The 26,635-nt window shown below is 41.8% G+C and overlaps 1 protein-coding gene across 1 annotated transcript in view; it reads right to left on the minus strand.

Annotated features, from left to right (window-relative positions):
- Positions 1-26,635, minus strand: part of LCLAT1 (lysocardiolipin acyltransferase 1) — a 203,071-nt gene that overhangs the window by 129,994 nt on the left and 46,442 nt on the right. The gene's annotated exons all lie outside the window — the stretch shown is intronic.

Here is a 26,635-nt window from a genome sequence, read left to right on the forward strand (position 1 = left end):
GCTGGCAAGGAAAGAGCTAATGCTTCAAAAAGATAAGACCTAAAAGGTACTGGACACTAGATATCAGAACATTCGGATACTTGCACATTCCTCACAGATAACAAGGAACAGGCTGACCCATTCCAATGACAGGGCCAAAAGGGTAATATGATGGATAGAGTTGTTTTGCTCGAACCGACATTTACAAGGTGAGAGGTGGCATCTTGCTACGTAGTGGAGTTGTACCTTGCTGCGTAGAGGGGTTGCACCTCAATACATCAGGAGTGATGTGTAACTTGTTTGTATCTGTGTATAAGAATGCATCCCTGAGTGGATATCTTTGTCCAGCCGAGGGGGCAGTGGAAAGTCCCGCCACTGACTGAGCTGAGTCCATTGTCAGGGAGCACATAAGTACTGGCTAGTCGCACCTTAGCAGCACTTTGGACTTAGTTTGCCACGGAAAGCTGGAGACTGTTTCTCTTCGACAATAAACCTGGCCGACGTGCCTTCGTACCTTACTAGAGTCTGTGGTCATTGGGGGTTCTCTCGGGGTCTGCTGTGTCAGCTATCTGCAGAGCTGGGGCAGCACACAGAGGGAACACATGCACGCAGCCGATTAATATCAACATTGAACAGAGCAGAGCACCAAACCGGTAGCATCTGACAACACTGGTGACCCCAACCTCTGATCTGGTGAGTAAGCGAGCTGTCCGCTGTAGGAACTGCGATCTAACATGGCAGAAAACTTCAAGCTAGGGAACCTCCTCATCCCCCCCCTTTACACAACCTAAACCTCCCTTGTTGCAATTTAAGCCCATTGCTTCTTGTCCTATCCTCAGAGGTTAAGAAAAACATTTTTCCCCTCCTCCTTGTAACAACCTTTTACATACTTGTAAAATGTTATGCCCCCCCCTCAATCTTCTCTTCCAGACTAAACAAACCCAAATTTTTCAATCTTCCCTCATAGGTCATGTTTTCCAGACCTTTAATCATTTTTGTCGCTCTTCTCTGGATTTGCTCCAATTTGTCCACATCCTTCCTGAAATGTGACGTTCAGAACTGGACACAACACTCCAGTTGAGGCCTAATCAGCGCACAGTAGAGCGGGAGAATTACTTTCCATGTCTTGCTTACAACACTCCTGCTAATACATCCCAGAATGAAGTTTTTTTTTTTTTTTTTTTGCCACAGCGTTACTCTGGTGACTCATATTTAGCTTGTGGTCCACTATGACCCCCCAGATCCCTTTCCAGAGTACGCCTTCCTAGGCAGTAATTTCCCATTTTATATGCATGTATCTGATTGTTCCTTCCTAAATGGAGTACTTTGCATTTGTCCTTATTGAATTTCATCCTATTTACTTCAGACCATTACTCCAGTTTGTCCAGATCATTTTGAATTTTAATCCTATCCTCCAAAGCACTTGCAACCCCTCCCAGCTTAGTATCTTCCGCAAACTTTATACGTGTACTCTCTGTGCCATTATCTAAATCACTGATGAAGATATTGGACAGAACCAGACCCAGAACTGATCCCTGCAGGACCCCACTCGTTATGTCCTTCCAGCATGACTGTGAACCAATGATGATTACTCTCTGGGAATGGTTTTCCAACCAGTTTTGTAACCCCCTCATAGTAGCTCCATCTAGGTTGCAATTCCCTAGTTTGTTTCTGAGAAGGTCATGCGAGACAGTATCAAAAGCTTTACTAAAGTCAAGATACACCATGTCTACCGCTTCCCCGCTATCCACAAGGCTTGTTACCCTGTCAAAGAAAGCTATCATCTTTAATGGGAGACATTTTTGAAAGAGCTATTAGAATAGGCTGTTCTTCCCTCTACCATAGTACCTTTAGAGCCTCAGTTCACAGCTATTCCTAGTAATGGCATTAAAAGTAGCAGTTTCACCATTATCTGTTCCCCCAGAACGAGGATTTCATTGCTAAACACACAAAGAAGCCCTAAAGCATAGTTAGCCTGAGGCAAAGATTTAAATTTGATGCTCAGCACATTAGTTTTGACCTTTGGCACTACGAATTGAACCAATGTCCCCAAAAACAGTAAAGACTCTTCATCTCTCCCTTACATACATTGCATCTGTGCCAGCACACATTCCTTAAGGTTGATTTAAGGTTTTGAGTTTCCAAGATTCTAAAGCCTTTGCTATGTTCAACCATTTTGAATGTCTGGCTGGCAGCTTGTGAAACCATAACTTGCATTTCTCCCCTTTTTGTAATGGTACATCCATGAGGAATTACTTTATTTTTAATAGCTTTGCTAAGCAGAAGGTCAATAGGGTGATAGAAGTTTTGAAGCCAGTTTTGATCAGTATTCCACACTCAGCATTATTAACACAAGAGAATTGGAGAAAATGAAGCCCAGAGTCTGAGCATCGTTCACCCAGACAGTGTAACAGGCTATGAAAGCCATCAACCATTACAGGAGCGGTAATTGTGTCATGGGAAATTTTAATACGACTGCTATCACTTAGCCTAAAGGTCGTGAAAATGGAAGGGAAGATTTTTGAAGGCACAAATGGGAGTAAGGCAACCTACTTAAAATGACTTTCAATGGAATTTGGGTAACTAGCCTTGTCCCTTCTGCCATACAAAATTCAAGATCATTAACAAGCACCCAAAATGACCTTTATTTTTTCCTTTTTAAATGTATTTGTTTTAATAAATGACTAATTTGGGGATTTAGACTGGTCACACTAGAGCCCACCTTTGTAAACCCAAGCAGCTCTCATTTACTTATTTTTTAAGCCATTTGGGGAGGGGTTATAAGAAGAACACTTAAAAGAATACTGTTAAGCAAGCCCATTGGGTTGTTTTTTTCTGTTGACACCAGCTTAAGTTCCCCACTGCCTATTAACTTACCATGTGACAACAGCAATTGAGCCCCAATTTTGCAAATAGATCTCTAAAGGGAAACCTCTGCCCTAGCATTGTGCCTCAATGAAGTCAATGTAGAGCTTGCAGGATCAGGGCTTGAATGGTTTCCAATGTCAAGTAAAATTTAGAGATTGAATAGAAAAGCTAACTAAAGACATCTTCACTGATTTCACTCTGACTGAGCATGTTGGTACAGATGGAAGTGCTTCCTGCAGGCCACCTTAATTAACACTTTCCATTATAAGACCCTATTTTTAGTTGCTTTGTCAAACACACTGTTCAGGCTGAAATTTTCCATGTCAGATGAAACAAAGCCAGAGCCAGACACCTATTTCCAAAAACAGTATCAGAGGAAAAGAAATCATTTTGCAAATATTAAGAAAATTCTTACAACTGTTGCATCAAGAAGCTCTATGCTTTGGATCAGGGATTTGAAATTTGGCAGGTGGTTGCCAGCTATTAGGAATAAGGCTCAAAAATTAAGCTAAAATGCATGATACTTTGAAACTAAAACTTGTTCCAATTTTAAATAATTTCAAAAGACCGGTAAACTGCAATATTTTCCTGATGATCATTTATGCTTACGAGGTGACCGCTCTGTCATTAGAAACAATAGATTTGTTACCTGGCAGCCACAGAAGCAAAGGCAAAACTTCTGAAGGAAACTCACTATTGCCTCATTCTCATGAAAAACAGTGATGGCTTATTTGCATGTGGTCTCAATACTGAGATACATACACCCGGGGGGGTTATTGGTTTGTTTTGGGTTGTTTGTTTGTTTGTCGGGTGGACAAGGCCAAACAAAATGGCAAAGAGGATGTATGGATCTGGCATTTTAAACTAGTATTAATACTTGTTATCTAAATGTGCACCAGTAAATGGTGAAATTTTGTCCTGTGCCTCTAAGAGTTTGTCCAGAAAGAGACTTAATGCGACAAGCCAGTATGTGAATGCACAGCACTCTAGCCTGCCGCACACTAAGTTGATGCGTGGACTCTGCTACCATGCACTAAGTTCTGTAGCGTGCAGTGACATAATGCTATTTGAAACATTGGACCTGTGGGAGAAGAGGCTGTGCAGGCACAGCTACATAACAGCTGCAGAAATGTAGACCTCTATGAGCAGACTGCATGGGGGATGCAGGAGATGGGGCATGACCGGGATCAGCAGCAGTGGTGTGTGAAAGCAAAGGAACTGAGACAAGCATACCAGAATGCCAGGCAGGCAAAGAGTCAAACAGGGGCTGAAGTTCAGACCTGTCACTTTTACAAAGTGCTGCATGCCCTACTTGGCAGAGATCCCACCACCACAATGGAGACCACCCTGGAGCCCAAGACAGACACTTGCCATGTGCAAGATAGGTAGACAACTGTGAGCCAGACATGTATATATACTTATTGTTTTTAAAGGTATTTTTCTTTTAAATACTTTGGCGCTAAATAAAATAGTTTGCTTTAAGAAGGCTGTCTGGTCACTGTTAACCACTCCTAGATAGAACAGAACTGCAAGTACTGAACAGAACTTGGACCCGCTGACACAATCATAGTTAGTACCTAGAGACTGCAGCCCAAAGCCTCTTCTGAAAATGGGAGAATCACATGGCTCCACGTAGAAAGAAGGTGACAGCTCAAGGCTTTAGACATGGAAGGAGTGCTCTCACAGTCCAGGAGGGCTCAGCAGTACGGTTAGTCTGGTAACTGTGACAGATGCCACTATGACTATGCCATGAAGGTGAAGGTGTTGAGATAATGAAATGTGAAGCAGCTGATAGCTAACTGTGACACTGTGCAGTCTATATAGTTTTATAAAAATATGCTAATGAGTGAATATAATGTAACTGGAATATGCTTCATACAAAAGGTCTCTTGTAAGATATCATTACAAAGCTTATAATCTACTGAGTGTGATCATCCTATTTGTATAAATGTATCACTCTTGTATCTAAAACTAGAAATATAAAATATAACTGAGGGCCTATTGTAATTATGCAAAGTGTGAGCCATTAATGGTGGTTTGGAATCTTGATGACTCCCATTAACCAGGACCATTGTCTGTAAATGGCTGTGTTTTACCTGAGTGTCTTCCTGTATGTGTGTGTGCTGGCAAGTGGGTAATGAAGTCTTGCAGTGACATGTGATCATATCACCTGAACTGGAATCCATCTTTAACCTGGTGCTTTTCCAGTGCGGGGGGGGTGGAAACCCAGAGGGACAAAGGGTTCCCGCCTTATGCAAAAGATATATAAAGGGGTGGAACAGAACAAAGGAGAAAGAGGATCCATCATGAAGAATCCCCTAGCGACCACCTGAGCTGGAACAAGAGCTGTACCAGGGAAAAGAATTGTGCCCAGGCCTGGAAGGTGTCCAGTCTGAGGAAAAAACTTACTGAAGGATCTCTAAGGGTGAGATTATCTGTATTTAGTTTGATTAGACATAGATTTGCGCATTTTATTTTATTTTGCTTGGTGACTTACTTTGTTCTGTCTGTTACTACTTGGAACCACTTAAATCCTACTTTCTGTATTTAATAAAATCACTTTTTACTTATTAACTCAGAGTATGTGTTAATAGCTGGGGGAGCAAACAACTGTGCATATCTCTCTATCAGTGTTATAGAGGGCGAACAATTTATGAGTTTACCCTGTATAAGCTTTATACAGGGTAAAACAGATTTATTTGGGTTTAGATCCCATTGGGAGTTGGGCATCTGAGTGCTAAAGACAAGCACACTTCTGTGAGCTGTTTTCGGGTAAACCTGCAGCTTTTGGGCAAGTAATTCAGACCCTGGGTCTGTGTTGGAGCAGACAGGAGTGTCTGGCTCAGCAAGACAGGGTGCTGGAGTCCTGAGCTGGCAGGAAAAATAGGAACAGGGGTAGTCTTGGCACATCGGTTGGCAGCTCCCAAGGGGGTTTCTGTGATCCAACCCATCACAATAACGCCAGCTGATATCTGAAAGAAGTATGCCTTCCACATTCAGTGAGACTACAGAAATTATAAGTTCCCCTGAACTGACACACACACTCTCCCCTCCCCTACCCATATGCACTCCTACATACCTTAACTCTCTTATGTATTATTACATTCGCAATGATTATCTGTAGAAGCAAGTAAGCAGCGGCAGCAAGCAAGACAGCTAAGAAGAAACAAAAGCCACCACCCATCATCCCAAGCAGCACAAACCTTCCAGTTTTGCACGGCTTCTGCAACACAGCATCACAGAGACTTCACCATCACTGGTGAGATGGTGCTCCCAAAAGCACTGCCAAGGGATTCAGATTTACATTTTTCTTAATTTTAATGTGATATGGAATAGCTATTCTAGTTAAAAGACACCAACAGCTTCTCCTCAAACACCAAACTGTTTAGACCATTTACTCCTGGAGAGGAGACATAAGCTACCCTTGAGAAACAGAGAGAAACAGCAAGATTTAACGTGAATTTAAGATTGAATATTCATTAATGCGACAATCTCAAGACTGCTCCTTGAGTGGCCTTTTTTTTTTTTTTTTTTAAACATATCTGAATTACGGTAAATGTTTCTAGGTTTCATAGAACCTAGTTAAAATCACTTACCTCTGCCCATTTATAAACTGCTTAGGTTATCCATGATAAACCAGACAGGAGTCACTAACCCCTAAATGAAATTCCTTAGTCCATTTATAAACTGTTTCAGTTATCTATGTTACACTAAGACAGGACTCACTACCCTTTTGGGATTTAATAGACTTTGGTCTCAACTTGCCTTGAGAAGAATCGCCACGCCTGGTAGACCCTCTCTTGCAGTTTAAGCTGTCGAAAGCTCTCCACAAAGACGCACAGAAGGGATTGTGGTGGAAGTAACCACTGTTTAATGCTTCCTTGTTTTTGTTTCTCTGGACTGTATACTTAGTAATTTTTGTTATTTAAAATTATTTGGCACTCAACTTAACACCACTTTCTGCCCCACAAATCATTGCTTCCATTTGTTCCTGCTGTTGCCACATGTTAACAAGGAGAGAAGGAAGTGATGGAGTTTGCACAAAGCAGAATTAATGGAACATCTCAATGCCAAAAGGAAAAGATAAAGTGATAGAAAGGCATTGGGTCACAGTTACATGAAGCAGCACAATGTGCTCTTTTACACAATCTGCCTGACCTCAATTAACGGTCCAGAAGCTTTATTTACAGTGACTGAGGCACCAATGAACACAAAAAAACATGTTCTTCACCCTACTTTCAATGAATTAGATGAGGGAAAGAAGTGTTGGAATTGGTTGCAAAGGAATAAAGAGTGATGTGACGAGGACGATAAATTGAGCTGAAGTGAATTACTGGCATCCACAGGGTTTCCAACAACATTTAAGATTTACAACTAGTGAAAAAAAATTTCATCATGGATACAATGTTCTCCAAAATGTGTCACTGATATTCATCAAGCAAGAAAAAGATTAGATTCACAGCCAACCCCATTTTCACCCATCCTTGCCTATAACGATTTTAATTAATCTTTGAAACACAATGCACTTAGATACTTACACAAGATAAAATTAGTACTCAGGAGGATACAAGATTAAAACAGACTATCTTCAGTAAAATAACTAAATGGGATCACAAGCAATTATAAGTGTGTCAATTTTAAGTGGGCAATTTTGACAATTGATTTAAACTACGCAAGAAGCTTGTTTGGATTTTTTTAAACTAAACTGAGATGGTATTTTTCAGTGATTCCAAAATATTAAGGAGGCTGTGATTAGTTAAGGCTGTTCTAAACATAACATGCCTACCCGCTATAAAAGCAAGTACATGAACAGTTGAGACATCTAACAGCACATACACACTACCCTTCCACCAACTGACACAGACTTCACTAATGTCAAATCCACTACACAGCCCAACATATCACTCTACTGACTCTGCTCCTGTGAGGATCCCAGACTTTCAGGACCCAAGTCCCCATATTCCTCTCTGTCCACCTCCTTCCCCTCATCCCACAGAGGCAGATTTAAGGTTGCAATGTGTGGTGTATGCTCATTGTGCTATTTAAGTCTTTCTCTGGGTAGTAAAGAGAAGCAGTAAATGGTACCTAAAATATGATGTTTTAATTGTTCATTTCCTTGCTTTTGTGGCCATCACCTACAGTCCTCAGCTAAAACCTCTCCAATGCATCATCAGTGATCTACAACCCTTCCTGGACAACGACCCTCGCTTTCACAGGCCTTGGGAGGCAGGCCAGCCCTCACCCACAGACAACGCACCAACCTTAAGCATATTCTCACCAGCAACCATGCACCGCACCATAACAACTCTAACTCAGGAACCAACCCATGCAACAAACCTCGATGCCAACTCTGCCCACATATTTACACCAGTGACACCATCACAGGACCTAACCAGATCAGCCACAACATCACCGGTTCATTCACCTGCACGTCCACCAATGTAATATATGCCATCATGTGCCAGCAATGCCCCTCTGCTATGTACATCGGCCAAACTGGACAGTCCCTACGTAAAAGGATTAATGGACACAAGTCAGATATTAGGAATGGCAATATACAAAAACCTGTAGGAGAACACTTCAGCCTCCCTGGACACACAATAGCAGATTTAAAGGTAGCCATCCTGCAGCAAAAAAACTTCAAGACCAGACTCCAAAGAGAAACTGCTGAACTTCAGTTCATTTGCAAATTTGACACCATCAGTTCAGGATTAAATAAAGACTGTGAATGGCTAGCCAACTACAAAAGCAGTTTCTCCTCCCTTGGTTTTCACACCTCAACTGCTAGAAGAGGGCCTCATCCTCCCTGACTGAACTGACCTCGTTACCTCCAGACTGATTCTGGCCTGCATATTTATACCTGCCTCTGGAAATTTCCACCACATGCGTCTGACGAAGTGGGTATTCACCCACGAAAGCTTATGCTCCAATACGTCTGTTAGTCTATGGGTATGTCTAAGCTATGAAATTAGGGGTTGAATTAGAAATTGTTGTTGTTGTTGAGAAATTGTTTTTATAACATCGATTGTGTGTGTCCCCACACAAAATGCTCTAAGTCGTCGGACTGCGTCCACAGTACCGAGGCTAACGTTGACTTCCGGAGCATTGCACTGTGGTAGCTATCCCACAGTTCCCGCAGTCTCTGCTGCCCATTGGAATTCTGGATTGAGATCCCAATGGGGCAAAAATAGTGTCGCGGGTGATTATGGGTACATGTGGTCAGGCCCCACCCTCCCTCCCTGCCGTGAAAGCAACAGCAGACAATCGTTTCGCGCCTTTTTTCAGCCCAGACGCCATAGCACTGGGATCACGGAGCCCGCTCAGATCACCACGGCAATTATGAGTACTTTAAACACCACGCGCATTATCCTGGAGTATATGTAGGACCAGAACCTGCCAAGGCAAAACCAGGCGAGGAGGCAACGGCAGCACGGCGACGAGAGTGATGAGGAAATAGACATGGACATAGACATAGACCTCTCACAAAGTACGGGCCCCAGCAATGTGCAAATCCTGGTGTTAATGGGGCAAGTTCATGGCGTGGAACGCCGATTCTGGGCCAGGGAAACAAGCACAGACGGGTGGGACCGCATAGTGTTGCAGGTATGGGACGATTCCCAGTGGCTGCGAAACTTTCGCATGCGTAAGGGCACTTTCCTGGAACTTTTTGAGTTGCTTTCCCCTGCCCTGAAATGCCAGAATACCAAGATGAGAGCAGCCCTCACAGTTGAGAAGCGTGTGGCAATAGCCTTGTGGAAGCTTGCAATGCCAGACAGCTACCGGTCAGTCGGGAATCAATTTGGAGTGGTCAAATCTACTGTGGGGGCTGCTGTGATCCAAGTAGCCAACGCAATCAAAGAGCTGCTGGTATCAAAGGTAGTGACTCTGGGAAATGTGCAGGTCATAGTGGATGGCTTTGCTGCAATGGGATTCCCTAACTGTGGTGGGGCGATAGACGGAACCCATATCCCTATCTTGGCACCGGAGCACCAAGCCAGCGAGTACATAAACCGCAAGGGGTACTTTTCAATTCTGCTGCAAGCACTGGTGGATCACAAGGGACTTTTCACTAACATCAACGTGGGATGGCCGCAAAAAGTACATGATGCTCGCGTCTTCAGGAACTGTGGTCTGTTTCGAAAGCTGCAGGAAGGGACTTTCTTCCCAGACCAGAAAATAACTGTTGGGGATGTTGAAATGCCTATCGTTATCCTTGGGGACCCAGCTTACCCCTTAATGCCATGGCTCATGAAGCCATATACAGGCAGCCTGAACAGTAGTCAGGACCTGTTCAACTATAGGCTGAGCAAGTGCAGAATAGTGGTAGAATGTGCATTTGGACGTTTAAAAGCGCACTGGCGCAGTTTACTGACTTGGATAGACCTCAGCAAAACCAATATTCCCATTGCTATTACTGCTTGCTGAGCGCTCCACAATATCTGTGAGAGTAAGGGGGAGACATTTATGGCGGGGTGGGAGGTTGAGGCAAATCGCCTGGCCGCTGATTATGCGCAGCCAGACACCAGGGCGGTTAGAAGAGTACAACAGGGCGCGGTGCGCATCAGAAAAGCTTTGTTAACCAGTTTCATGACTGACCAGGCTACGGTATGAAACTTCTGTTTGTTTCTCCTTGATGAATCTCCCTCCCCGCTCCCGGTTCACTCTACTTCCCTGTAAGCTAACCACCCTACCATCTCCCCTTTGATCACCGCTTGCAGAGGCAATAAAGTCATTGTTACTTCACATTCATGCATTCTTTATTAATTCATCACACAAAGAGGGGGATAACTGCTAAGGTAGCCCGGGAGGGGTGGAGGAGGAGAGAAGCGCCGGGTGGGGGAGAAGATAAGGACAAGGACGCACTGCACTTTAAAACTTATCGAAGGCCAGCCTTCTGTTGCCTGGGCAATCCTCTGGGGTGGAGTGGCTAGGTGGCCGGAGGCCCTCCCACCGCATTCTTGGGCGTCTGGGTGAGGAGGCAATGGAACTTGGGGAGGATGGCTGTTGGTTACACAGGGGCTGTAGCGATGGTCTGTGCTCCTGCTGCCTTTCCTGCACCTCAACCATACGCTAGAGCATATCAGTTTGATGCTCCAGCAGCCGGAGCATCGACTCTTGCCTTCTGTCAGCAAGCTGACGGCACCTATCCTCTTCAGCCCGCCACTTGCTCTCTTCAGCCTGCGATTCAGCCCGCCACATCTCCTTGCATTCATATTGTGCTTTTCTGCACTCTGACATGGTCTGCCTCCACAGAGCACAGCAGAATGTGTCAGCGTGGGAGGACATCTGGAGCTCTGAGAACATGTCATCCCGAGTGCGCCTTTTTCGCCTTCTAAATTTTACTAGCCTCTGCGAAGGAAAAACATTTGCAGCTGGTGGTGGAGAAGGGAGAGGTGGTAGTTAAAAAGACATTTTAGAGAACAATGGGTACACTCTTTCACGTTAAATCTTGCTGTTCACATTACACAACACATGTGCTTTCATTACAAGGTCACATTTTTCCTCTTATATTGAGGGCCTGCCGGTTTGGTGTGAGAGATCACTCACGCAGTGCCAGGCAACAGAATTCGGCTTGTAGGCAGCCATGGTAAGCCACAGTCTTTTGGCTTTTTTAACCTTCATAACATGTGGGAATGGTTTCAAACAGCAGCGCCCTCATTTCCCATACCAAGCGGCCATTGGGTTGGCCATTTAAAATGGGTTTGCAATTTAAAAGGAGGGGCTGCGGTTTCCGGGTTAACGTGCAGCACAAACCCAACTAATCCCCCTCCCCACCACACCCAATTCTCTGGGATGATCACTAACAGCGGGGTACATTTCTGTTCAGCAGAGCAGGAACAGGCACCTCTGAACGTATTTCAACCAGGTGACCGTGAATGATATCACTCTCCTGAGGATAACAAAGAGAGATAAGGAATGGATGTTGTCTGCATGCCAGCAAACACCGGGACCACACGCTGCCATGCTTTGTTATGCAATGATTCCAGACTACGTGCTACTGGCCTGGTGTGGTAAAGTGTCCTACCATGGAGGACGGAATAAGGCAGCCCTCCCCAGAAACCTTTTGCAAAGGCTTTGGGAGTACATCAAGGAGAGCTTTCTGGAGATGTCCCTGGAAGATTTCCGCTCCATCCCCATACATATTAACAGACTTTTCCAGTAGCTGTACTGGCCGCGAATGCCAGGGCAAATTAATCATTAAACACGCTTGCTTTTAAACCATGTGTAATATTTACAAAGGTACACTCACCAGAGGTGCCTTGTGTGCCCTCAGGGTCTGGGAGCATGCCTTGGGTGGGTTCGGGGGTTACTGGTTCCAGGTCCAGGGTGAAAAACATATCCTGGCTGTTGGAGAAACCGGTTTCTCCGCTTCCTTGATGTGAGCTATCTTCCTCGTCCCCAAAACCCGCTTCCGTGTTTCGTGATTCTCCATTGACGGAGTCAAAGCACAGGGTTGGGGTAGTGGTGGCTGCACCCCCTAGCATAGCATGCAGCTCAGCGTAGAAGCGGCATGTCTGCGGCTCTGCCCTGGACCTTCCATTTGCCTCTCTGGTTTTGTGGTAGGCTTGCCTTAGCTCCTTAATTTTCACACGGCACTGCTGTGCGTCCCTGTTATGGCCTCTGTCCTTCATGCCCTTTGAGACTTTTTCTAATGTTTTGGCATTTCGTTTACTGCAGCAGAGTTCAGCTAGCACTGATTCATCTCCCCATACGGTGAGCAAATCCCGTACCTCCCGTTTGGTCCATGTTGGAGCTCTTTTGCAATCCTGGGACTCCATCAGGGTTACCTGTACTGATGAGCTCTGGGTGGTCACCTGGGCTCTCCACCACGCTGGGCAAACAGGAAATTCAAAATTTCGCAGGCCTTTTCCTGTCTTCCTGGCCAGTGCATCTGAGTTGAGAGTGCTGTCCAGAGCGGTCACAATGGAGCACTCCGGGACAGCTCCCGGAGGCCAATACCGTCGAATTGCATCCCCACTACCCCAAATCCGACCCGGAAAGGCCGGTTTCAGCGCTAATCCCCTCGTCGGAGGTGGATTAAAGAAATCGATTTAAAGAGCCCTTTAAGTCGAAAAAAAGGGCTTCATCGTGTGGACGGGTCCAGGCTTAAATCGAGGTAACGCTGCTAAATTCGACCTAAAATCGTAGTGTAGACCAGGCCTATAAGGTGCCACAGGACTCTTTGTTGCTTTTTATGTTAGGGAGGTTGTGGAATCTCCATCTCTGGAGATATTTAAGAGTAGATTAGATAAATGTCTATCAGGGATGGTCTAGACAGTATTTGGTCCTACCATGCAGGCAGGGGACTGGACTCGACCTCTTGAGGTCCCTTCCAGTCCTAGAATCTATGAATCTATGTTATATAGAGACCAACCTTAACTGATAAACAGTGTGGTGGTTTTGTAGACCCATTTCCAAGATTATCTGAGTTTTATCATGTTATCTACCAATGAGAACTCTTGATGTGTTCAGTCCCATCGCTGCACAGAATCACTTCACCACCCAACAGAATTGCAGCACGTAAATTAACTGGAGAAGAATGGCAGCGATTGGCTGAATTACCTCTAATGTCACAACAATACTATTTAATGATGTGAGCTTCTGAACTGGCCCTGAGAAGTTATAAATCACCACTGTTAATTATTAAGCAAAAAGTTCTGCCACTTTTTTTCTCCAAAACATGCCTATTCCCAGAGTTTCCACTGAATTCTAGTTATAGGGAAGTTTGAAGAATTAGTAAGAAGTGTTAGTTTGAATGGCCCAAAAAACCATGAGGTTCAAAAGAGTAATTTCTTAAAATTAAAACTGAGCCCTTTAAGAAAATTAACAAACTAATCAGCACAATTACTTAAAAATACTACGAAAATTAATAGTCGCTTATAGATTACATGCTGCAAATTTGAGGAAGATTCTTCCTCCAACACAGAAGGTTCAGTCCCTGCTTTAAGTAAAAAACTGAACCCAACCTTAATTCTGGAGCTGATTTACCAAATGGTCAAAAACAAGCTTCAGCCTTTTGGACATACTGACAGCATACACATAGTATTCACTCTTAAAGTTAACAAAAAAACCCAGACCCTACTTCAGGCTTCATCACACTTCCTGCGGTCTGATACAATGCAGCTGTGGGGAAAGCTCACAGTGTAAACAGAAGGCACTGAGGTATAGAAGCCTGTAAAACATGGCTGCAGAAAACAGAAGCTAGATGGTTTATTTTTTTTAAAAAGCCTTTACAGGCATAGTTTACACAATGTGTTGGATCCAAGACAGCAGCCCAAGTGGTTGAAGATCTCTTGCCTACGACTGATTCTTATCTTTTAAGGAGACAAACAAAGGGAATAAAGAGACAAACAAAGGGAATAAAGAGAAATCCTTACAAGGCACCAAAATCCTTTAACCTGACTGGTAATTGCTCCTGCCCTGTGTATAACTTTCTTAAAATATTGTACCCCTGTTAAAACCCTCTGAAAGTGTGGAGTTTGTAACAGAAATAGAGACTAAATTACAGCAGCAACAATGCAGATAGAAGACAGTACCAGCTCAGCAAGGCCACCCCAAACTTGAATGTGTTAACTTGTAAAAGAACCAAGAACACTACCTTAAAACTTTTTCAGGCAAGTAAGGGCCAATGGGATTCTATATTCAAGATCGACTGCAAAAGATTCTGAGGCATCCAGATGACAACTTGGCATGGAGAAAGTGCAAAAAGTGTCAAGAAAAGCAACTTATAAAAGAAAAATGTCCCAAAAAAACAAGCAAAGCTCTGGCAAAAGATTAATATATTTGAAATGTTAATAGGATCGTGCTCATTTTTGCTATAGAAGTTTCTGTTTGTGTGAAAAGAAACATCCTCTCCAATTCTTTGCAGAAAACAAACAGAACAAAATTGTGTGTATATATTAAGAATCGCTCACAAATTCTAATAAGTAATTCAAATTAAATCTATTTAATGCAAAGAAAAAGTGACTTTACTGTAGGTATTAAGAAATCTTAAAGTTTGTTTTATCTTTAAAAAAAAGTTTTGCTCTGCTCCTTAGAAATATCAGGAATGTCAGCTCTGGTCTTCCCATTTTTTGTTTCAAAGAATTGAATAACTCCTTGTACAAACAGCTGTCTCAGCCCTTAATTGAAAAGACAGTGGTGTTGATCTTTAAGTAGTGGTTTTTGCTCTCACAAGGGGAGTGTGAATTGCAAGGAAGGAAGGGTTGAGTAGGGATACACAAACTGCCTCCACTGTGGTGGAATAAACAGCTGTGAATCATGAGTAGTGTCCAGACCACTACATGCACATGTAAGAAACAGCTTCTTCTCCAAGTGTTTTATGTTAAATAGATGTTAACAAAAACCAGTGAGTTTAGAGTCTTAAATTTATTTCATCCTCAATCAGGTTTCACTTTTATTGGTACACACATTGCCATAATCCTACCAGGTGTCATGAGTTGTCTACAGATTCTTCCGGAGTAGACAAGATTTAAATTTTTAATATAAAAATCATAAGCAGAAAAAATAATTGAAAAAAAAAAAAAAAAGCCAATCATCTTTATTCATTATAAGGCAACAAACATTTATCTCCCTTAGCAGGTCACTTTTGAACTATAACTAATCATCAGCCATAGGAGTCATTATTGAACCGGCAGGAGCAGCTTTATAGTTAGTCACCTAGCATATGAATTCAGCATGCCCATATTGCAATTTGTTGATTTGAAAACATTTCACCTTTTTTATACTACAACTCCATAAACTTCACCTGCCTAAAGCTTCAGAGACCTGAAATCCATGCTGGTTAATATTTTAGACGAAGTAAAATCTGCATTCACAATAGGAAAAGTTGAATTGATGTTCATGTCAGGGTTTCCCTAATCATCCCACCTACGTTAGAACAAAATCTTTTCAAATGGAAAATGCCATTATATAAGTGATATCATACAAGTCCCATCTGTTTGAAAAGGGTACCCTAACAGGGTTTCCTGTTATTGTTTAAAGGTTTCCCCTTAAGACAAATGTAGCTACTGTTGCCATACACCTACACACTGTGCAGCACTGCCATAAAGACAGTTTAAGGAAAATAATTGGGGTTTCCAATAACCTATTTTTCATGTTGTTATTGAGACTAATTTTTGTGATCTGAGTTATCAGAATAATTACTGACATGAAAAGAATTTATAAGAAGTGCCAATAAGGATCTTCATGGTCTCGTTAGTTTTATATGTCGATGGAAAGTACACACAACCAAGTATAGAGAGTCATAACAGAAAACTTAACACAATAACTGGTCTCCAAAATGAGATATTTTTGCAAAAAAAAAAAAACACAGTACTCTGAATTCCTTCCAGCCCAATATTCTTTAATTTTAAGTTTAACGTGGATTTGTGGTTGGATGCCTAGTTCTCTTCTTTTACAAACAAGAACGTCCTTCACCTCTCTAAATTTATGTTAATATGACATGACTGCCTGAAAAGATCTGGAAAATGTTATAATTCTAGTTATTTATTATAATTCAGTTGTCATGGGCCTACTCCTTCCTATACTACTTGCAAAAACACAAAGTGAAAAAAGACCAACCCTAATACATAGACCATAAGAAAAAATATTTTCAGTTTATATAACTGATATTGAGAGACTGTTGATGATCCTTATTTGCACTCCTGGCACTCTTTTTAAAAAGGCATTCCTAGTTACTTAATAGATGTATATGAAGAAAACCTCTGCATTCTGCCTTCAATTTATAATTGGCAGTTTTTACAGGAGGTAAAATTTTGGATACTATTAATCAAGTCTCCATTAGAATCAGTAATCTGATGGTGAAAGGCGTCTTCCTGACTGTAGAGCAGTCTCCGGAGTCATCCAGTTCCTAGCCATACATATACAATTATGTATTTAGAACATCCAACTAAGCTTCACTGACAAGCAAATTCACAGAGTTTGAGGTCAGAAGGGACCTTTAGATCATTTGATTTGATCTCCTGTATATAAAACATAGGCCATTAAATTTTACCTACATACCTCTATATTGAGTCCAAGAATTTGTGTTTGACTGAAGCATAACTGGTGTTTCGCTAAAGCATAAATTTCAGAAAAGGCATCCAGTCATGATCGGGAGACAATGAGAAATAGAAAATCCACCACTTCCTTTGGTAATTTGTTGCAGGGGTTAATCAACCTTGCAGTTAAAAAATTGTGCCTAGTTTCTAACTTGATTTTGTCAGGCTTCACCTTCCAGCCTTTGGTTCTTGTTATCCTGTTCTGTGCTAAATCAAAGAGCCCATTAATATCCCAGTATTGCCCCCCATCAAGGTATTCATACACTAAGCAAATCACCTCTTAATATTCTTTCTGATCACTGTGAGGGATTTTCTCCAGCCCTCGAATCATTTTCATTTCTCTCTTCTGCTCCCTCTCCAATTTTTCAAGATCCTTTTTTAAACGTTGACATCAGAACTGAACACTGTATTCTAGGATCGGTCTCACCAATGCTGTATACAAATACAAAATGACCTCCTTACTCCTACTCACCACTCCCCTGTTTATACATCCAAGGATCACATTAGCTCTTTTTGCCACAACATCACACTGGGAGTTCAAGCTCAGTTTCCTATTCACTATGACCCCTAAATCCTTCTCAGTTATTGCTTGTGATACAGAGGCCCAATGATGCCAATTGGCAAAGGGTTCACTATTCTGTAACAGTAACTCCTGACAAGTCTGACAAACTCACTACATTCAACACATTGCTTTCACAGTATTTCTCCAAAGAGGGTCAAGTGAAATCTCTAAGATCTCTTATATCAGTGATCCTCATAATTGTTGCGAGATGTATGTACTGATGATATTTAAAGAGTTATGTATATACTTGGATAATATTTTTTAAAGTCTGAATCAAAGCAGGGTTGTCAAGAAGGTTTTGACCAGACAAAGAATGTATATTCACCTGTCTGCCTTGGTTCACAAGAAAAATGGCACTGTAAGCGAACACAGTGGAAGGCCATTTGCACACAGCGTCACTATGAGGATGTGAAGGCAACATGGAGCCAGCATACCAGGGAATAAACCACATGGGAAGTCGTGACTCTGGGGTCAAAACTGGGGATATAAGTAGGCAAAACAACCTCTCTTTATCCTTCATTGAAGAAGCAAAAAAGACAGCCCCTTTTGCCTTAGTGAAAGGGGGATCCCAGACATGTTGGTGGGAGATTGTTTTAGGCGAGAAACTACTATAGATGAGGGTTTAAAGTTAAAGTAACTTTGGATTCTAAGAAGAGGGTTATACTTTTGTTTTATGTGTTTCTTTTTTTAGTCTTATTCACCATCCCTATTACCTTAGCCTTGGATTAAAAAAAAAAACAAAAAAAAACCAACCTTATGACTTTTCACTATAAACAATCTTATTGCTGTGACGTTATATTGGAGTTGATCCTCAGTTAAAGCAAACAAGCTGGTGTGTGCACTGGTCCTTTGGGGACAACTTACCTGGGAATTTCTGGTTTCAGAATAGCAGCCGTATTAATCTATATCCACAAAAAGAACAGGAGTACTTGTGGCACCTTAGAGACTAACAAATTTATTTGAGCATAAGCTTTCGTGGGCTACAGCCCACTTCTTCAGATGCATAGAATGGAACATATATTGAGGAGATATATATACACATACAGAGAGCATGAAAAGGCAGAATTGGCCTCTCAGAGTTGGTAAGACAACTCCCACCTTTTCATGCTCTCTGTATGTGTGTATATATATATATATCTCCCCAATATATGTTCCATTCTATGCATTCGAAGAAGTGAGCGGTAGCCCACGAAAGCTTATGCTCAAATAATTTTGTTAGTCTCTAAGGTGCCACAAGTGCTCCTGGGTTTTTTTTCCTGGTAATTTCTGAGAGTATCCAGTGACAGGGGCTGGACACTGCAGGTGAATGTTTTTAGGGGCTCTGGGATTGGGAGGCATTTGTTGTTAGCCTGCAAGGCAAAGTAAGGGCTAGCAAAAACCTGAGGAGACTGGCTGAGTGGCTAACAGACTGCTGGTATCAGGGAGTTGGCACCCAGTTAAGCACAAGCAAATCTTCCTCTTGCTGGAGGCTGAAGTGATTCTCAGTCCGGGGCACCCTGAGAAAGTGTCACACTGCTGTCCAGGATACAAGTTTCCCATTCTATAGGCATGGCTTGAATTCCTTGATCCTGGATATCAAACTCTGTATTTGGCTGTATTAGAAGGCATTTTGTTTGAATGGGCTCAGGTTACCAGGCAATCCAGCTTGCTCTGTACGACTGCCTTGTCCTCATCGTTATTTACCACTCCGCCAATCTGCAGTGATTTTATATTTCCTTCAAGATTATTCATGAAAATACTGAAGAGCATTAAGCCTAGTACTGATCTCTGTGGAACCCCTCTGAAAACACCCCCGTTCAATGATTACCCACTGACAATTACTTTGAGATCTGTCACTCAGGTCTCAATCAATTTAACATGTTCTCTATTAATATCGTACAACGCTAATTTTTTAATCAGAATGGTATGCAGAACTAAGGCAACACCTTGCAAAAGTATAACTATATTACACCTACACAGCCACCTTCATCAACCACACATATAATATCAAAAAATGAAATCAGGTTTGTTTGAAAGACCTATGTCAACTGGCATTCATTATACTGATAGCCTTTAATTCTTTAACAAGTGAATCCGATATCAAAACCTGTCACTTTTGGTAAGTTGTTATGAAAAGCTTTCCAGACCTATCATTTCATATTAAATAACTAAGCAGTAACCAGAACTCTCTCTGAAAAGCACCATCTAGACTATCAAAATTCTTTATTTGGCTATACAGTTCTATTTTTCAAAAGCAAATATTACTTAAGAAAATTGGCTGAAGAATTAAAAATTAAGTCACCCAGAAATTAACCCATTTCTGCATCCTACTCCACATTGTGTCCTTGTCAGAAAATAATCCATTACCCCCAACATCCCTGAAGAGGTCACCCAAGTCACTGTCAGAGCTCCAAGTACTTTTTCACATTCATATTTCATCTTGTATTCTAATTACCACAAAACTGGGCCATCGCAAGAATGGTATTTTTAATATGATAATTCATTAAAGGGCAATATTTTACATGTCCTTCTGTGGAGGGTCTTGAGTCCAATAAGACACCAGTTACTTCTACTTCTCCGTGAAACACATTTATGACAAAAACAACAAGGAGTCCTTGGGGCACCTTAGAGACTAATACATTTATTTGGGCATAAGCTTTCATGGGCTAAAATCCACTTCATCAATGCATGGAGTGAAAGATACAAGTAAACAGAATATATATTCTAGCACATTGAAAGATGGGAGCTGCCTTACCAACTCGGGGGTCAATGCTAACGAACCAATTCAATTAAGGTGGACGTGGCCTATTCTCAACAGTTGACAAGAAGGGATGAATACCAAGGGAGAGAAAATTACGTATGTAGTACTAACGAGGCCAATGCAATCAAGGTGGCTCATTTCCAGCAGTGGACAAGAAGGTGTATCAGCAGAGGGAAACTTACTTTTTGTAGTGACCCATCCACTCCCAGTCTTTATTCAGGCCTAATTTGATGGTGTCCAGTTTGCAAATTAATTCCAGTTCTGCAATTTCTCGTAGGAGTCTGTTTTTGAGGTTTTTTTGTTGAAGAATTGCCACTTAAGTCTATTGAGTTTCCAGGGAAACTGAAGTGTTCTCCTACTGGTTTTTGAATGCTACAATTCTTGATGTCTGATTTGTGTCCATTAATTCTTTTGCGTAGAGACTGTCTGGTTTGGCCAATGTACATGGCAGAGGGGCACTGCTGGCACATGATGGCATATATCACATTGGTAGATGTGCAGGTGAACGGTGTGGCTGATGTGGTTAGGTCCTATGACAATGACATTCATGACAACTTTTTCCTAATTCAGTTGCAACTGCATTATCTAACTTTAGAGTATTTGTCATTTAAAATGCACAGAGTAAACACTGACATGAACTATAAAGCACTTGGCCAAGCTGGGAAATTCCATTTGTTTAATTTAGCTAGACACACTCCAGACAGGATGCATATTATTTACAAAAACTTGGCCTCTCAGCAAATAGTTACAGCTACTGTACTTGTATGTTCAGAGACAAACAGGATCATAGATGCTGGAACTGGGGTGCTGCCACACCCCCTGAATTGAAGTAGTAACAACAACCCAAATACATGGTTTCCACCTTCAGCATCCCCACAGTAAAAGTTGTTCCAGCACCATTGAACAAGATCGTAAAAATCAAGAGCAACAGAAGTTTTTTTCTCAGATAGGATTTTTGCTTGAACAGTAGAATGTACAGCAAAACAAACCATCAAAAACCAAAACTCCGAGCTAGTTAGAGACCTGAACATTTAAGCAAAACCAATAATACTTTAAAAAGAAACCTAACTAGCTGGATAGTTTTTCATCCAAGTATAGGTAAAACTCTCTTAATTTAAAATAGAGGAAGCTCAACCAGCATTGTCACAGTCTAGAAAATTGCCACTCCCTTTCAGCATTTGTAGATTACTTACGACATAACAACCGAGAGTTAATGCAACAAAACAGAATTCCACATTCTCAGTAGTCTTCTTGTGGGACAAATTGTGTCTTATTGTAGACGTCAGCATCTGATTTATTTTCTTAAGGCAATACACTCTTTCAATATCCTGACTTGTTTTGATTCTAGTAATTTATTCAATTAGAGGAAACTAGGTTATTAATTGCATGGATATGCCCAGCTAGGAAAGATGGACGTACTGCTTATCTGCTGATGTGCATCTCTTTCTCTAGGCGATGAACACATTAAACAAGCAATGACATGTTCAGAGATTTCACTAAACCATTATAGGGGGCATAGGTAGTGACACCTATAGTTAAGGTTATCCGACACTTTTCATTTTAAGAGATCATTTTCAGTTGCTTATAACTTCAGAGAAAGGAAGGAAACAGCTGTAACAATAAGTGATCATTTAATCAAAGATTGTATTAATAATAATTTATACTGTGAAGGGAGCCAATTTAAGGTTGCACAGGCAACCTTAATTTTGTTATTTCCTAACTTTTGAGTGTTTAAAAGAACATCAATTTTGCAAAGAATGTAGTTTGCGCATGTAATTACATATATGTGTATTCATGTGTGTATTTAGGTAACTGAAGACATTTTTTGTTGCTTCCTTTACACATGTGGCTCATCAAGCAGGGACTACAGAAGTGACTTCCTCACAGTTAGTAACAGATTCCCCATCAAAAAATAAGGGAGTAAAATAATGCCTTACTCTGAACCTGTCCCTTAAATCAGTCTTTGTACCAGATGACTGGCGGATAGCTAATGCAACACCAATTTATTAAAAAGGCTCCAGGGGCAATCCTGGCAATTTCAGGTTGGTAAACCTAACTTCAGTACCAGACAAATTGATTGACACTATGGTAAAGAATTATCAGACACACAGATGAACACGATACACTGGGGAAGAGTCAACATGACTTTTGTAAAAGGAAATCATGCCTTACCAATCTATTAGAATTCTTTGAGGGTGTCAACAAAGACATGGACAAGTATAGTCCAATGGATACAGTTTACTTGGACTTTCAGAAAACCTTTCACAAGGTCCCCCCACCAATGGCTCATGCAAAGTAACAGTCGCTGCATAAAAGGTACAGTCCTCTCCTGGACCAGTAACAGGTTAAAAGATAGGACACAAAGGGGAGAAATAGTCAGTTTTCACAGTAGAAAGAGGTAAATAGTAGAGTCACCCAAGGAGTTGGACTGGGCCCAGTGCTATTCAACATGTTCATAAATGATCTGGAAAAAGGGTAAACAGTGAGGTGGCAAAGCTTGCAGATGATACAAAATTACTTAAGACAATCAAATCCAAAGCTGACTGTGAAGACTTAAAAAGAGATCTCACAAAACTGAATGACGGCAACAAAATGGCAGATGAAATTCAAACTTGATAAATGTAAAGTAATGCACGTGGGAAAACATAATCCCAACTATACATTCAAAATGATGGGCCTAAATTAACTATTACTACTCAAGAAAGATCTAGGAGTCATTGCAGATAGTTCTCTAAAAACAGCTGCTCAATGCGCAACAGCAGTCAAAAATGCAAACAATATTAGGAACTATTAAGAAAGGGATGGCTAATAAGACAGAAAATATAATGCCACTATATAAATCTATGGTACGCTCACATCTTGAATACTGTGTGCAGTTCTGGTCACCACATCTCAAAAAAAGATATATTAGAATAAGAAAAAGTACAGAGAATGGCAATAAAAATGATTGGGGTATGGAACAGCTTCTATATGAGGTGAATTAATAAGACTGACTGTTCATCTGGTCCATTTACACAGTTAGGTCGACGTGAAGCAGATTATGTTGACCTAATTATGTCAGTGTCTACACTATAGCTGATCTGTAGTCCCAGAGTTCAATACATTCACTCATCAAGAGGTTCTGGACACCCTAAAGGAATCCCGACCCAAGAGTTGTGACTCCAATCTCAGGCCCTTTCTGGCTCGTAAAAGAGCCATGAATAACTGATGCCACTCCTTTTCAAAATAGCCAATGCTTCATACAGAGCTAGAATCTTCCCTTCCTCCTTCCAACATGCAATAGGCTGTCCTACATAAAGAAACTCACCCTGGAGACTTCAGTCCTAGCCGACTATTGGCCAGGTGTCAAACCTGTCATTCCTGAGCAAGCTCACAGAGAATCTAGCCAAAAGCCAACTACAGTCAACAGCTCGATCTCTAGTTGGCAGCCGGTATCAAGCGGAGTGCCCCACGGGTCAGTCCTGCGGCCGGTTTTGTTCAACATCTTTATCGATGATCTGGATGATGGGATTAATTGCACCCTCAGCAAGTTTGCAGATGACACTAAGCTGGGGGGAGAGGTATACACGTTGGAGGGTAGGGATAGGGTCCACAGTGACCTAGACAAATTGGAGGATTGGGCCAAAAGAAGTCTGATGAGGATCAACAAGGACAAGTGCAGAGTCCTCCACTTAGGAAGGAACAATCCCATGCATTGCTACAGGCTGAGCACCGACTGGCTAAGCAGCAGTTCTGCAGAAAAGGACCCGGGGATTACAGTGGACAAGAAGCTGGATAAGAGTCAGCAGTATGCCCTCGTTGCCAAGAAGGCCAACAGCATATTGGGCTGTATTAGTAGGAGCACTGCCAGCAGATTGAGGGAAGTGATTATTCCCCTCTATTCGGCACTGGTGAGGCCACACCTGGAGTATTGCGTCCAGTTTTGTTTCCCCTCCCCCAAGAAGGGGTGTAGACAAACTGAAGAGAGTTCAGCGGAGGGCAACGAAAATGATTAGAGGGCTGGGGCAAGTCTTATGAGGAGAGGCTGAGGGAATTGGGGTTCTTTAGTCTGCAGAAGAGAAGAGTGAGGGAGGGATTTGATAGCAGTCTTCAGCTACCTGAAGGGGGGGAGGGGGGAGTTCCAAAGAGGATGAAGCTAGGCTGTTCTCAGTGGTGGCAGGTGAGACCATTGCTTCTTGTTCTGTCAAGTTGCAGTGGGGGAGGTCTAGGTTGGATATTAGGAAACACTATTTCACTAGGAGGGTGGTAAAGCACTGGAATGCGTTACCTAGGGAGGTGGTGGAATCTCCATCCTTAGAGATTTTTAAGGCCCGGCTTGACAAAGCCTTGGCTGGGATGATTTAGTTGGTGTTGGTCCTGCTTTGAGCAGGGGATTGGACTAGCTGACCTCCTGAGGTCTCTTCCAACCCTAATAGTCTATGATATGATTCTATACAGGCCCATGTAACTGAAGTCACAATTGGTCAATTCAGTCTAATTTAACAGTGCTCTTGGATTCCTCACTAATGCTGAACTCTCATATAGCAATAGCTGCAAGTAATGCTTTCTACCACCTCCAATTGGGTAGGAACACTGTCCAATCCTGGCGGACGAAGACGTGGACTCAGTTATTCATGACTTTGTCACCCCTCGGCTGGACTACAGTAGTGCAACATACCTGGGCATGAAACCTTCAGCACTTAGAAAAGTCAGTTAGTACAAAACACTGCAACATGTCTCCTTAGCAACAGAGGCTACGGATAGCACATCACACCTTTCCTCTGCTCTCTAGACTGGCTTCCCATAGAATTTAGGATTTAGTTCAAGGCCTCAGTCCTTATATTCAAAGTGTTTCATGGCCTGGGCCCAAGATATCAAAAAGGCCATTTAAAGCTCAAGAATGAAGACCGTGGTCAAAAACTTCACACTCTGGCACAATGGAACTCTCAACAATAAGAATAAAGCTCGTCTGTGCAGGAGTCAGGACTTTCTCCAGGGCTGGTCTGAGACTGTGGAATGAACTCCCCCAGGAACTAAGGACTATCACAAACTTTACCACTTTCTGCTTCAAATGCAAGGTGTACTTCTTTGACTCTGCCTTCTCGAATATAAACACATAGCAAGAGGTATATTTAACCAACACAAAAACAAAAATCAAAAACCTACCAAAACAAGACACTCCACATGCTTCTCCCTCTGGGGAGAAGAGGAGAGCGCAAACACCACATGACAGATGAGTTGTCACATTGTTCAATGCACTACTGGAAGGTATTCAGATGTGTGCAGTATGAACACCTATATAAAACAGAATAGGATCCAAGTAGCTACCATCTTGATCTTCTGGCAACAAATGTATTCGTTCAACCACTTCAAGACTAGTCACATGCTCTAGGATTTTTTGGGACTTCAGAAGAGTTGGTATACTCTTGATAATTCTTGTTCCTTCTGATATGGATTATGGCCTCTAACCGAATTAGATAATTTAGAGCCTGAAGAAACTCTTTTCTCTTTTGTGGATTTTTTTTAAGGTTTGATATAATTATCCCAGGGCGAAGGAGGGAGAAAAATTGTACTAAATAAACTCTTAAGGATTGACAATACTCAATTTGTCCTTCATTATTTTGGCCCATGCTGTTGATGTTTTCGGAGTTTCACTCTGGAGAAGTGAGGGAGATTAGAATGGTCTGAAGCACTCTTTCCTGGGCTGCCTCCCCTAAGAGGATCTGGAAGCCTCCCCTGGTTGATGAAAGGGCGGATTCTGAAATTGAAATCCAACTTGTCTGTGCTTAACAGAAAACTTGGGTTATGGAGAATGAGGCTCTATGATGTCTAGAGCTAAAAGACCTTGATCTCCTATGCCGTGTTGAAAGAAGAAGTGCTCAGAGGAAGTGACCTGTGGATGAAACATAGGGACTTGACTAGTGGATCAGACCAGTGGTCCATCTACTCCTCTAGTCTGACAGTAGCCAACAGCAGATGCTTCAGAGGAAGGTACATGAAACCCTGAAGTAGGCAGTTATGGGATAACTTTCCCCTAGAAAAGTTTCCTCCCATGCTCCATTAGATAGAGGTCATCTTAAGCTCTGAAGCAAAATTACAGGAATGTAATTTTATAAATAGACCCAATACCTAGAAAAGCAGAAATAAAAGGTATGGCAAATTATTACTGAAAGACTTGAAATATGAACAAAATACTAAAAGCAGATAAACAACTACATAAAAGCATTTTAAAGATCAGATAGATACCTACAAGTAATAAAGTACATAACGTATTTTTGGTACTCAAGCTATTGGTGAGCTTTACTATTTGTATGATTTCCGGTGAAACAAAGATGTGCTAAAACTCCTGAGGTACTCGTTTGTTTATTTACTACAACAACACTGATATTCATTTCATCCATATAATGTATCTAATCCCGTCATTCTCGTATTTTCCTTTAAAGCAGTATTTACTCTGTCACTGAA

The sequence above is a fragment of the Malaclemys terrapin genome, chromosome 3 (genome assembly GCF_027887155.1).
Source record: "Malaclemys terrapin pileata isolate rMalTer1 chromosome 3, rMalTer1.hap1, whole genome shotgun sequence".
In the NCBI taxonomy this organism is placed as follows: Eukaryota; Metazoa; Chordata; order Testudines; family Emydidae; genus Malaclemys; species Malaclemys terrapin.